The 12,684-nt window shown below is 49.6% G+C and overlaps 1 protein-coding gene across 1 annotated transcript in view; it reads right to left on the bottom strand.

Moving 5' to 3' along the window:
- The window catches only part of DMC1 (DNA meiotic recombinase 1), a 66,632-nt gene extending 59,448 nt beyond the window's left edge, over positions 1-7,184 (bottom strand). The window contains exon 1 of the mRNA XM_066594578.1: positions 7,104-7,184. The gene's annotated coding sequence lies outside the window, so the exon portion shown is untranslated. The remainder of the gene's footprint in view (positions 1-7,103) is intronic.
- Positions 7,185-12,684: the final 5,500 nt, after the last annotated feature.

Below are 12,684 nucleotides of genomic sequence, written 5' to 3'. Positions count from 1 at the left end.
CGGTTACTGCCAAGGTCCACTTAACAACAAACACGTGGACAAGCACAGGCGGGCAGGGCCACTATATCTCCCTGATGGCACATTGGGTGAATTTAGTGCAAGCTGGGACAGAGTCAGAGCCTGGGACCGCTCACGTCCTACCCACCCCCAGAATTGCGGGCCCCAGCTCGGTGGTGGTATCTGCGGGGGTGTATGCTTCCTCCACTAAACCACACTCCTCCTCCTCCTACGCAACCTCTGTCTCGCAATCAAGATGTGTCAGCAGCAGCAGCACGTCGCCAGCAGTCGGTGTCACGCGGCGTGGCAGCACAGCGGTGGGCAAGCGTCAGCAGGCCATGCTGAAACTACTCAGCTTAGGAGAGAAGAGGCACACGGCCCACGAACTGCTGCAGGGTCTGACAGAGCAGACCGACCGCTGGCTTGCGCCGCTGAGCCTCCAACCGGGCATGGTCGTGTGTGACAACGGCCGTAACCTGGTGGCGGCTCTGCAGCTCGGCAGCCTCACGCACGTGCCATGCCTGGCCCATGTCTTCAATTTGGTGGTTCAGCGCTTTCTGAAAAGCTACCCCCACTTGTCATACCTGCTCGGAAAGGTGCGCCAGCTCTGCGCACATTTCCGCAAATCCCACACGCACGCTGCCACCCTGCGGACACTGCAACATCGGTTTAATCTGCCAGTGCACCGACTGCTGTGCGACGTGCCCACACAGTGGAACTCTACGCTCCACATGTTGGCCAGACTCTATGAGCAGCGTAGAGCTATAGTGGAATACCAACTCCAACATGGGCGGCGCAGTGGGAGTCAGTCTCCTCAATATTTACAGAAGAGTGGGCCTGGTTGGCAGCCATCTGCCAGGTCCTTGGAAACTTTGAGGAGTCTACCCAGATGGTGAGCGGGGATGCTGCAATCATTAGCGTCACCATTCCTCTGCTATGCCTCTTGAGAAGTTCCCTGCAAAGCATAAAGGCAGACGCTTTGGAAACAGAAACGGAGGCGGGGGAAGACAGTATGTCGCTGGATAGTCAGAGCAACCTCATGTCTATATCTCAGCGTGTTGAGGAGGAGGGGGAGGAGCATGAGGAGGAGGGGGAAGAGACAGCTTGGCCCACTGCTGAGGGGACAGATGCTGCTTGCCTGTCATCCTTTCAGCGTGTATGGCCAGAGGAGGAGGAGGAGGAGGAGGAGGAGGATCCTGAAAGTGATCTTCCTAGTGAGGACAGCCATGTGTTGCGTACAGGTACCCCGGCACACATGGCTGACTTCATGTTAGGATGCCTTTCTCGTGACCCTCGCGTTACACGCATTCTGGCCACTACGGATTACTGGGTGTACACACTGCTCGACCCACGGTATAACAAGAGCCTTTCCACTCTCATTCCCGAAGAGGAAAGGGGTTCGAGAATGATGCTATACCACAGGGCGCTGGTGGACAAACTGATGGTAAACTTCCCATCTAACAGCGCTAGTGGCCGAAGGCGCATTTCCGCGGCCCAGGTAGCAGGGGAGGCGCAGAGATCAGGCAGCATGTACAGCGCAGGCAGGGGAACACTCTCTAAGGCCTTTGACAGCTTTATGGCTCCCCAGCAAGACTGTGTCACCGGTCCCCAGTCAAGGCTGAGTCGGTGGGAGCACTGTAAAAGGATGGTGAGGGAGTACGTAGCCGATCGCACGACTGTCCTCGGTGACGCCTCTGCCCCCTACAACTACTGGGTGTTGAAGCTGGACACGTGGCCTGAACTCGCGCTGTATGCCCTGGAGGTGCTTGCTTGTCCTGCGGCTAGCGTCTTGTCAGAGAGTGTGTTTAGTGTGGCTGGGGGAATCATCACAGATAAGCGTACCCACCTGTCAACCGACAGTGCCGACAGGCTTACACTCATCAAGATGAACAAAGCCTGGATTTCCCCAGACTTCTCTTCTCCACCAGCGGACAGCAGTGATACCTAAGCAATACGTAGGCTGCACCCGCGGATGGAAGCATCGTTCTCTATCACCATCCAAAACAGGGACCTTTTTGCTTCATCAATCTGTGTATAATATTCATCCTCCTCCTCCTGAAACCTGACGTAATCACGCCGAACGTGCAATTTTTCTTAGGCCCACAAGGCTCAGTCATATAATTTTTCTAAACAATTTTTATACGTTTCAATGCTCATTAAAGCGTTGAAACTTTCACCTGAACCAATTTTTATTTTAACTGGGCTGCCTCCAGGCCTAGTTACCAATTAAGCCACATAAACCAAAGCGATTAATGGGTTTCACCTGCCCTCTCGGTTGGGCATGGGCAATTTTTCTCAGGTACATTAGTACTGTTGGTACACCAATTTTTGTGGGCCCTCGCCTACAGTGTAATCCAATTAATTTTTTGCCCACCTGCATTACAGCTGACGTAACATCAGCTGTGATGGGCAATACAATGGGATATTTTTATGTACCGCCGGTGGCTTCCTGGCACCCACCCATGCTGTGGGTCCACAGGGAGTTGTAAATGCATCTGTGTCCACTTCTAAAGAACCCCAGTCTGACTGGGGCATGCAGTGTGGGCCGAAGCCCACCTGCATTAAACATGACATTACTACCTCAGCTGTGATGGGCAATGCAATGGGATATTTTTATGTACCGCCGGTGGGTTCCAGGGAGCCACCCATGCTGTGGGTCCACAGGGAGTTGTAAATGCATCTGTGTCCACTTCTAAAGAACCCCAGTCTGACTGGGGCATGCAGTGTGGGCCGAAGCCCACCTGCATTAAACATGACATTACTACCTCAGCTGTGATGGGCAATGCAATGGGATATTTTTATGTACCGCCGGTGGGTTCCAGGGAGCCACCCATGCTGTGGGTCCACAGGGAGTTGTAAATGCATCTGTGTCCACTTCTAAAGAACCCCAGTCTGACTGGGGCATGCAGTGTGGGCCGAAGACCACCTGCATTAAACATGACATTACTACCTCAGCTGTGATGGGCAATGCAATGGGATATTTTTATGTACCGCCGGTGGGTTCCAGGGAGCCACCCATGCTGTGGGTCCACAGGGAGTTGTAAATGCATCTGTGTCCACTTCTAAAGAACCCCAGTCTGACTGGGGCATGCAGTGTGGGCCGAAGCCCACCTGCATTAAACATGACATTACTACCTCAGCTGTGATGAGCAATGCAATGGGATATTTTTATGTACCGCCGGTGGGTTCCAGGGAGCCACCCATGCTGTGGGTCCACAGGGAGTTGTAAATGCATCTGTGTCCACTTCTAAAGAACCCCAGTCTGACTGGGGCATGCAGTGTGGGCCGAAGCCCACCTGCATTTCATCTGACGTTAGCTCTGCTGCCCAGGGCACTGCAATGGGATACATTTATGTACAGCGGGTGGGTTCCAGGGAGCCACCCATGCTGTGGGTGCACACGGAATTCCCATTGCGGAGTTGTACCTGCCTGTGACTATTTATAAAAAAACGCGGTCTGACTGGGGCATGCAGACACCTTGACAGAATGAATAGTGTGTGGCACATAGGTTCCCCATTGCTATGCCCACGTGTGCAGCTCCAGATGGAGGTGGCACAGGATTGGATTTCTCATTGCTTCTGTACAGCATTGTGGGCTATCGCCCCGCCCCTTTTAAAGAGGGTCGCTGCCTAGCCGTGCCAACCCTCTGCAGTGTGTGCCTGCTTTTCCTGTGGCAGACGCACTTATAAATAGACATGAGGGTGGCGTGGCATGAGGGCAGCTGAAGGCTGGGCAGGGACAGCTTGGTGTGCGCTGTGGACACTGGGTCGTGGGGGGGGGGGGGTTGGGCAGCATGTAACCCAGGAGAAGTGGCAGCGGAGTGTCATGCAGGCAGTGATTGTGCTTTGTTGGAGGTAGTGTGGTGCTTAGCTAAGGTATCCATTGCTAATGAGGGCTTTTCAGATGTAAAAGTTGTTGGGGGGGGGGCCACTCTTGCTGCTATTGTGGCTTAATAGTGGGACCTGTGAACTTCATATGCAGCCCAACATGTAGCCCCTCGCCTGCCCTATCCGTTTCTGTGTCGTTCCCATCACTTTCTTGAATTGCCCCGATTTTCACAAATGAAAACCTTAGCGAGCATCGGCGATATACAAAAATGCTCGAGTCGCCCATTGACTTCAATGGGGTTCGTTACTCGAAACAAACCCTCGAGCATCGCGAAAATTTCGTCTCGAGTAACGAGCACCCGAGCATTTTGGTGCTCGCTCATCTCTAGTGACTAGTCATATGTTTATGTGGTGGTCATTCAGGGACTGCAAAAACATGGCGACTTAGTCTTGTGCCGGCACAGGAGTACCGTGCCATGAATAGCCAGGGCTTAGTCTACTGACAGCTGGGCTCCTGCTCTAAAGCTTGAGAGTGGAGAAACCTCTGATCCCAACCATTTAAAGCCGAATGTAGGTGGCTATTTACAGTGAACGATCATCGTTCAGCTCATCGTCCATCATTTATGCTGCATACACAATGGACGATGAGCTGATCGCTATGTTAAGTCAATGGAGAGGGGCTGGGAAGTGAAAGGAGAGAAGTCTCTGCAGCCTCCCCGCCCCCCCTGCTGGCCACTCTGTGAGCGCGCCAGCAATACTAGCTCCCGTGCAACAGCTCGAGAGCGAGTACAAGCGGGGACGAGTGTCGGGCATCGTTTGCCCGACATTCGTCCTGTCTAAATGGACCTTAATATGCCACTATTAATCACATCATGCTCCGTAAGTGCGTCAGAATAAGAGCTCATTCACATGGCCGTACATGTCAAGCTTTTTTGTGCATTAGGCAGCGTTTTACCACTGTGAGAGCGGGCTGATGCTGCATAGGGGAGTGATTCCGCACTGCAAATAGCAGCATATCTCACGCACACCATCTGACTATTTTATTCGTTTCTTTTTTTTATTCCCACCTCTGTCTCTTAGCAGCATTGCGTATGTAGAGCGCTTAATATGCAACACATAGAGAACAATAGCGCATTATATGCGGTAAACTACAACATGCTGCATTCTTTTTTATGCACGCATTGTATGCGATTAAAAAAACCCTAGTGTGAGTGACTCAACGAAAATCAATGTACTTTCATTAATCCCATTCACCGCATACATCGCAGTGAAATCACGATTGTATAAATGAGCCGTTACCTGGTCGGGTTGGGACACCGACGTATAAATGCGCCCCCAATACATTTGTGTGAAACTGGCTGAAAGGTGTATTCTGAGGTGCGGTTAAAACCACGCCAAAAACCGTGCTGAAAATGTCTGCATGCGATTTTACCACAATTTATAGGTTTTTGATGCCACAAACACATTTAAAACTGCGGTAAAAGTGCTTGTGGCATGTACCGTACCTCACGCAGCTTCTGACGGCGTCCGCAGACCGTCGTGGCTCCGGAACAGCAAGAGACTCCATTCAGTTCTCCGAAATACAGTGCCGGACAGGGAACCGCAAGAGACAGGGGCTTCAAATATATATGGGGGGGGGGGGGGGGGGGGCAATATATACAGAGGAGTAACAAATACACACAGGGAGGAGATATATATGGCTCCAAATACATACGGGGGGTGGGCTCCAAATACAGCGTCAGTCACAGGACCCCCAGTAGTGCCCGCTGTGTGGGCATACTTACCTACTGTACTTACATACAACCTGCACACAGATCACGTTCTGTTAGCCTAGTTTTATGTTTTTTCCTTTTATAGTGTAAATGTCTGTCAGCCTGTCTGTTCCATCCCAGCAGAGGGGATGTTGGGGGAGGGGAGGTTATGTCTGACACACTTTAACATGTCGTCCCTCTGGCTGATGTCATGAGGCGAGGTTTGTTCTGGCAGTGGTTCTTGTGAATAAAGTAATTCTTCATTAACAGAAGGCCAACACGATATATCGGACATATACGGTGTATATCACATCACACAGACATCTATCTGCACGACCATGTATACTAATTACCTTGTGGTACCAATATCAGTAGCTGCTGTAGTTTCCTCACTCGATAAAGTATTTGCCCGCTGTGACTAACTGGTTATTACTTACTGACTACACACTAGAACACCGCAGTCGTGCTGTGCGCCGTCACCGGGGAGCAGGACTGAGGGGTCCACGCTTATTCGTGTCCTGCAGGAGGAGAACAGAGTGGCTGGTAATGTCACACCGCACGCGGAGGGGTCTGTGAGGAGAGCCGCCTGTAGCAGAGAGGGGCTGTGAGGGGAGCTGCCTGTAAAGGGAGCTGCCTGTAGCAAAGGGGGTCTGTGAGGGGAGCCGCCTGTAAAGGGAGCTGCCTGTAGCAGAGGGGGGCTGTGAGGGGAGCTGCTTGTTAAGGGAGCCGCCTGTAGCAGAGGGGGTCTGTGAGGGGAGCTGCCTGTAAAGGGAGCTGCCTGTAGCAGAGGGGGGCTGTGAGGGGAGCTGCCTGTAAAGGGAGCCGCCTGTAGGGGGGGTGTCTGTGAGGGGAGCCGCCTGTAGGGGAGGGGGTCTGTGAGGGGAGCCGCCTGTAGCGGAGGGGGTCTGTAAGGGGAGCCGCCTGTAGCGGAGGGGGTCTGTGAGGGGAGCTGCCTGTAGGGGAGGGGGTCTGTGAGGGGAGCTGCCTGTAGCGGAGGGGTCCGTGAGGGGAGCCGCCTGTAGGGGAGGGGGTCTGTGAGGGGAGCCGCCTGTAGGGGAGGGGGTCTGTGAGGGGAGCCGCCTGTAGCGGAGGAGGTCTGTGAGGGGCGCCGCCTGTAGCGGAGGGGGTCTGTGAGGGGCGCCGCCTGTAGCGGAGGGGGTCTGTGAGGGGAGCCACCTGTAGCGGAGGGGGTCTGTGAGGGGAGCTGCCTGTAGCGGAGGGGGTCTGTGAGGGGAGCCGCCTGTAGTGGAGAGGGTCTGTGAGGGGAGCCGCCTGTAGCGGAGGGGGTCTGTGAGGGGAGCCGCCTGTAGCGGAGGGGTCTGTGAGGAGAGCTGGCCAGGCAAACAGGCTCAGTGTGGACCACCAGCATAACACAGAACTGCGGAGCTATGTTCTGTTAAAGGGGTTGTCTGGCCACACAGGGTATAATTTTTTTATAATGCTCCTTTCCTTTCAGTAAGCATGGTAACACACAGCATATAGGGGCTAAAAACCGGCAGGCAGATCAGCTGGAATGTCAGTTTCTTACTTTGATATTGGATGTTCAATGCAGATTTCAAAGATGGCGCTGTTGTGGTTCCTTCCCACAATGCCCTGCGCTCTCCCTCTTCTGTGTGTGTGCTCTCCCGATGGCAGCAGGACACATGCACATGAAAAAGCAGGGTTTTCTGGTCTCGCACAGCTCCCGCCCACCTCTATTGAACTAATCTACAGTCTCACCCTGCCTTCCTCTAAGTTCCTCTAAAGAAATATATGCAGTACAGCACGTTCTTCTGCTGTACAGTGTACTTAGAGGGGGCCGGGCCAGAAGAGACTGTCTATACACACTCATGGTTCAGTACTGAACGGATGTTGTGTAAAGTGAATGGAGTGGGCCGGGGGAGAGCAGGGAGAGAAATCTCCTGCAGCCTCCCCGCTGTAAGTATATAACTTCTGTATGGCTCATATACAATACACAATGTATATTACAAAGTGCATTGTAATGGTCATACAAAAGTGCATAAATACACTTCACACAACAGAACAACCCCTTTAAGGTGTTGCAGACTCGCCGCTGGTCCTGGCCTATGTACTCGTACTAATGTTCGGGGCTCTTCTTATCAAGATGAATGAATTGAAATATGTCATATAATATGGGATTCGAGTGCTGATAGCCCTTTTTTTTCTCAGGAAGATAGCGTCATAAGGTAGCTATCTCTGTATTACACAGGTCGGGGAGCAGTAAAGGAGAATTTCTGCACCGAATAGCTCCATCTGTGAACAGAAATGAACAGTGTGGAATGGACCCCATTGATTATAGTGTGATCTGCCTGTTTTCCACCCAGTTGCCCGGGTTTGTACGGAAGAAAACGCTGCATACAGCAATTTTTTTTCCTTACGGTATTTGCAGGGAGTTCTCGGCCTGTAGCTTCCAAGGAAGGAGTGAAACTGGCCTTAATTCTCCAGTTCAAATGAAAGCAAATTGTTTTTAATCTAAGATGCCGTCAATAGCAGCACAACAAACGGCAGAAAATCATAGAAAACTAGAGCTACCTTCTGCATATCCTTATAATTAAAGTGCTAATGACCATTTGTCCGTGAGTGCGTCACATGCTTCGCCTCCTGATCACATGCCAGTAACATCATTGCAGGTCCTAAAGCATATATAATAAACAGAGTCTGACAGCAACCATATGCTCACAGGACCTGTAATTATGTCATAGTCATGCAATCAGTCACATGGTCTCTCAGCTCCGCCCTTGATCACATGATAGTGACGTTATCGCAGGTCCTTCACGATATTAAAAACCTGCAGAGCCACACAGCTGCCATGAGCTGACAGGAACGGCCCACCCTCACCCCGCGGCCTCACATGCTATGGATACACCAGTACTCAGTCTGGCAGTTTGTTGCTGGTTGTGAGACAGCTGCACACCTGTGTGGAGACTCCAATAAATGACACCTCACAAATGTACACATACATAAAGGGGAGTGCATATTGACCAACAACAACATTGAAGCATAGTCCTTCACCATTATCTTCACATCTCCTGAATGTGATAACATGTCATATCAAGCGCTAATGCTGCCAACACCAGTCCAGCCTTCATCTAATCAACCATTGTCCAGTGTTGAAACTAACCCTCGCTGTTGTGCCACAGAGACTTCAATGCCGGCATGAAGCTAATGCAGCTTACATGACACAGCGACAAGCCACGATTTCACCAATGCCTTTCACTATATATTACATTAGTAAGTGGTGCATTACACCACCAGAAACACTGGTACTATAAATAATACTAATTCTGCCTCCAATACCATCTGTACGCTGACGACACCCAACTATACACCTCTTCCCATGAGATCTCTGAACCATTCCTCCAAAATATCACCTACTGTCTGTCCGCTGTCTCTAATACTATGTTCTCCCTTTTTCTCTAACTTAACCTCTCTAAAAAACTGATCTTATCGTCTTTCCACCTTCCAAGCGACCTCTCCTCAACATCTCCATTCAAGTGCCTGGCACCATTATAACCCCCAGACAGCATACCCACTGCCTTGGGGTCACACTGGACTCTGACCTCTCCTTTACTCGCCACATCCAATCTCTATCGCAAACATGCCATATGCACCTCAGAAATATTGCTAAAATACGGCCGTTCCTCACCACGGATATGCTCAAGACACTCGTGGTCGCCCTCATTTACTCCCGACTCGACTACTGCAACTCGCTATTCATCAGCATCTCCCCTCGCTCCACTCCAATCCATACTAAATGCGGCAGCTAGGCTCATTTTTCTATCCAGCCATTACTCAGATGCCTCTGCACTATGCCAGTCGCTGCACTGGCTGCCCATCCACTGCAGAACTAAACTTAAACACTGCAATCTCACCCACAAAGCTCTACATGGCACCGTGCCACCATACATCGCTTTCCTCCTGTCCTTACACCACCCAGCCCGCTCACTGCGATCCACTAACAAACTCAGACTAAACGCGCCTCTAATCCGAACCTCACATGCTCGCCTACAGGATTCCACAAGAGGAGCACCCATCCTCTGGAAAGCTTTACCCCAAGGTATCCAAACAATTCACAATGCACGAAATTTCAGATGCACCTTAAAAACACACCTTTTCAGGGAGGCATACCAAATCCCCTGACCTAGTCCCCCGCCCCTCCCTATGGCTCCCCATACCCTCCACCCTACCTATCACATACGACCTCTACCCCTGCACATCCTTACCGCCCCACCCAGTTTGCCTTCTAATAACTGATTTTCACATAAAATCCCCTACTGCCTGTGTTCTCCATGCCTCGTTCCTCCCCACCCCTCCCTTGCAACTCCTGTACGACCCCCATCCCATTTGTTTCAAACAATTGTATCTCACGCAAATTTTCCAAACCAAGATTAAGGCCACTTTCACACAGGCAACAAAAATCACACGATTTTCCCGCAATGCGACAGCGCATGAAACGCATGTATGTGAAATCCATGCTTTCCAATGGGTTCCTTCACATTAGCAATGTTTTCACTGATGCTATGTTGTAAGTAAAAATAATCGTGACATGCTCTATCTTTCTGTGATGTGCTTCTTTTTCTCTCCCATGTTTCCCTATGGAGCCTCCTTCTTTATCGCATAGCACGAAATTGCAATTTTCTTGCAATGCTTTTTTATAAGAACTTTTGCGTAATTTTACACATAGACAAAAGAAAATGAACAACATATAGCAGGTCTCGCAGTACCACAATAATAGTTTATAGATTAGGAAAGAAAAAAGAAAAGGATATTGTACCTAGAAATATCGCAATAATTTCTTCTGTATGTCCTTCCGGTACAACGCATATAACTTATACATACATAATAAAATACTGTAGCATCGGGCCCCCAGGCCTAGCAATTTCTTGTGCTCATAGAATAATGCAGTTTTCAAACACCTGCTGCCATTAAAAATGGAAAAAATAAATATTTTTTAGATTAACCCCTTGAGTGGCACGCCCAGAAATTGTCCGTGACGAGCTCCACTGCCGATAGTGATATAGCCTGGAAGATTTCCAGGCTATGTATCACTATGGGAGCTGCAGAGCACAATGCCACAAGCTGTGGCATTGTGCTCTGCCTGCACTCTCCCACAGAGAACTGTAAAAAGTTATGACAGCCCCCCAAAAATGATGCCATCAAAAAGTACAACTTGTCCCGCAAAAAACAAGCCCTCATATGGCTGTGTCAATGGAAAAATGAAAAAGTTATGGCTCTTGGAACGCGACTGCAAAATTAGTTGAAATTCAATGATTAGACCATTTAAAAAACCTGCCCTGGTGGGTACGACAGGGTCGTAGGAAACCCGCCACTCAAGGGGTAAAACGACAATAGAATTAAAATAAATAGGTCTTGGGAACAAGGAAAAAAGAAAAGAAGGAAAAAGAACCTCACTATGTGTCACCAAGATGAGAGCCCCCTTACAGGTCTCCTCAAGAACCCCTCGGGGCCCATCCCTCTACCATCCCGTCATATCCTGGAATTCAGGTGAGTCACAGAATGCATTCCATAGTACCCAGGTGCGTCCGTTTCAGCTTGTGGCCCCAGAGCCCTCGTCCACCAACTCTTCCATATACATCAATTGATTCAGTTCCTGGATAAATTCCAAGATCGACGGGGTGACACTACTCTGCCAATAGCGTGGGATTACAGCCCTGGCTGCAATGTGGAAATGGCGCAACAGACCTTTTTTAACATGGCATAAGGGCCAGCAGGAATGACAGAGAGCAATGCCAGCTGCGGAGTAACCTCCACCGTTCCTTGGGACGCCTCCCCATATAATTCAAAGATCTTTTCCCAGAAAGGTTGAATGAGTGGACATTCTCACCATATATGTAGCATGATATCAGGCTCGGATCCACATCTCCAACATACATCTCAGACTGAGGGAAATATTTGCAATGCGTTTTTAACATTAGAAACTCCAATTGACTTTCACGAGATAAAATTGCTGGTGGCACCAATGTGATGCACGATTTTTCACAAGAAAAAGCATCGGTGACGCTCAAAAATCTCTGGCATAAAACTACGATTTTGACGCAATTTACTCATGGCGATATCAAGATCTCCAGTGTGAAGGAGCCCTAATAGAGAATTGTGTATTTTGCATTCTTCCTATCTGCATTGGTACATCTTTTCTGCATCACCCCACTCCAAGCTGAACCTGCTCTGCTATTCCCCTCGGAATAAACCATTGCCTAAACCATCGGTGCTGATTGCGCTGTGAATTGTGTATTTTGCATTTTTCCTATCTGCATTGGTATGTTTTACTGGCTAAATAAAACTTTACTTTTAGTTATTTCTGCTATCCACCTTCCCCAAACAGCATATTTCACCCATCCTTGTTGAGATGCTTGCCTTATCTAAGGAGAGCAATAAATTCCCCCCTCCCCTTCCTCCTTTTGGTCAGTAGGTTTGCAAAGCTAAACTCAGCTGCCTAGTCAATTGGAACTTGATTAGCTACTCCCATTTGTTTCCTAGTTGTATCTTAACTTTCATTATAAAATCAGGGTAAGCATGTATGCCACGCGAGTGTCTTGCCTTGCAAATATGAGCTGTATTAAGTGTGGCTGGATCAAGTGTGATGCAGTTTGACCATGGCAGTTCGACAGGTAGGCCACAAACTCTGCCTAAATGCCTTGCAATTCAAAGCTATCACTAATGCTGTCACTTCTGTTGCTATCTTGCTGCTAATAGCAGCTGAGAATATCTCTCCCAATCCTGGCACCACCTACACTGCTCCTAACTATTACCCCCTACCTGACTCACTAAGGAGTCAGGGGAGGGTTCACATGGGCTAGCAGTTGGGCTTGAGCGTTTTCTTAGGCCTCATGTCCACTTGAAAAATACGATCTGCACAGAATTTGCCGCGGATTTCCGCGGCGGATTCCCGCGGCGGATTCCGCGCGGATTTACTTTAAATGGCATTTTTTTGCATGCAGATATCCGCACACATTGCTATGAATGTGATAGCAATGTTGCCGATCCGCGGCAGAATGAAGCATGCTGCGTTTTTTCTCTCGCGCATGAAAAATGCAATTCTTTTAATTGCATTTTTCTAATCTGCTGCAGAATCCGCAATTCCATTTAGC

Source organism: Eleutherodactylus coqui, chromosome 3 (assembly GCF_035609145.1).
Source record: "Eleutherodactylus coqui strain aEleCoq1 chromosome 3, aEleCoq1.hap1, whole genome shotgun sequence".
In the NCBI taxonomy this organism is placed as follows: Eukaryota; Metazoa; Chordata; class Amphibia; order Anura; family Eleutherodactylidae; genus Eleutherodactylus; species Eleutherodactylus coqui.
The sequence above is the reverse complement of the archived record's forward strand: the minus strand, read 5'-3'. Positions and strand labels throughout refer to the sequence as shown.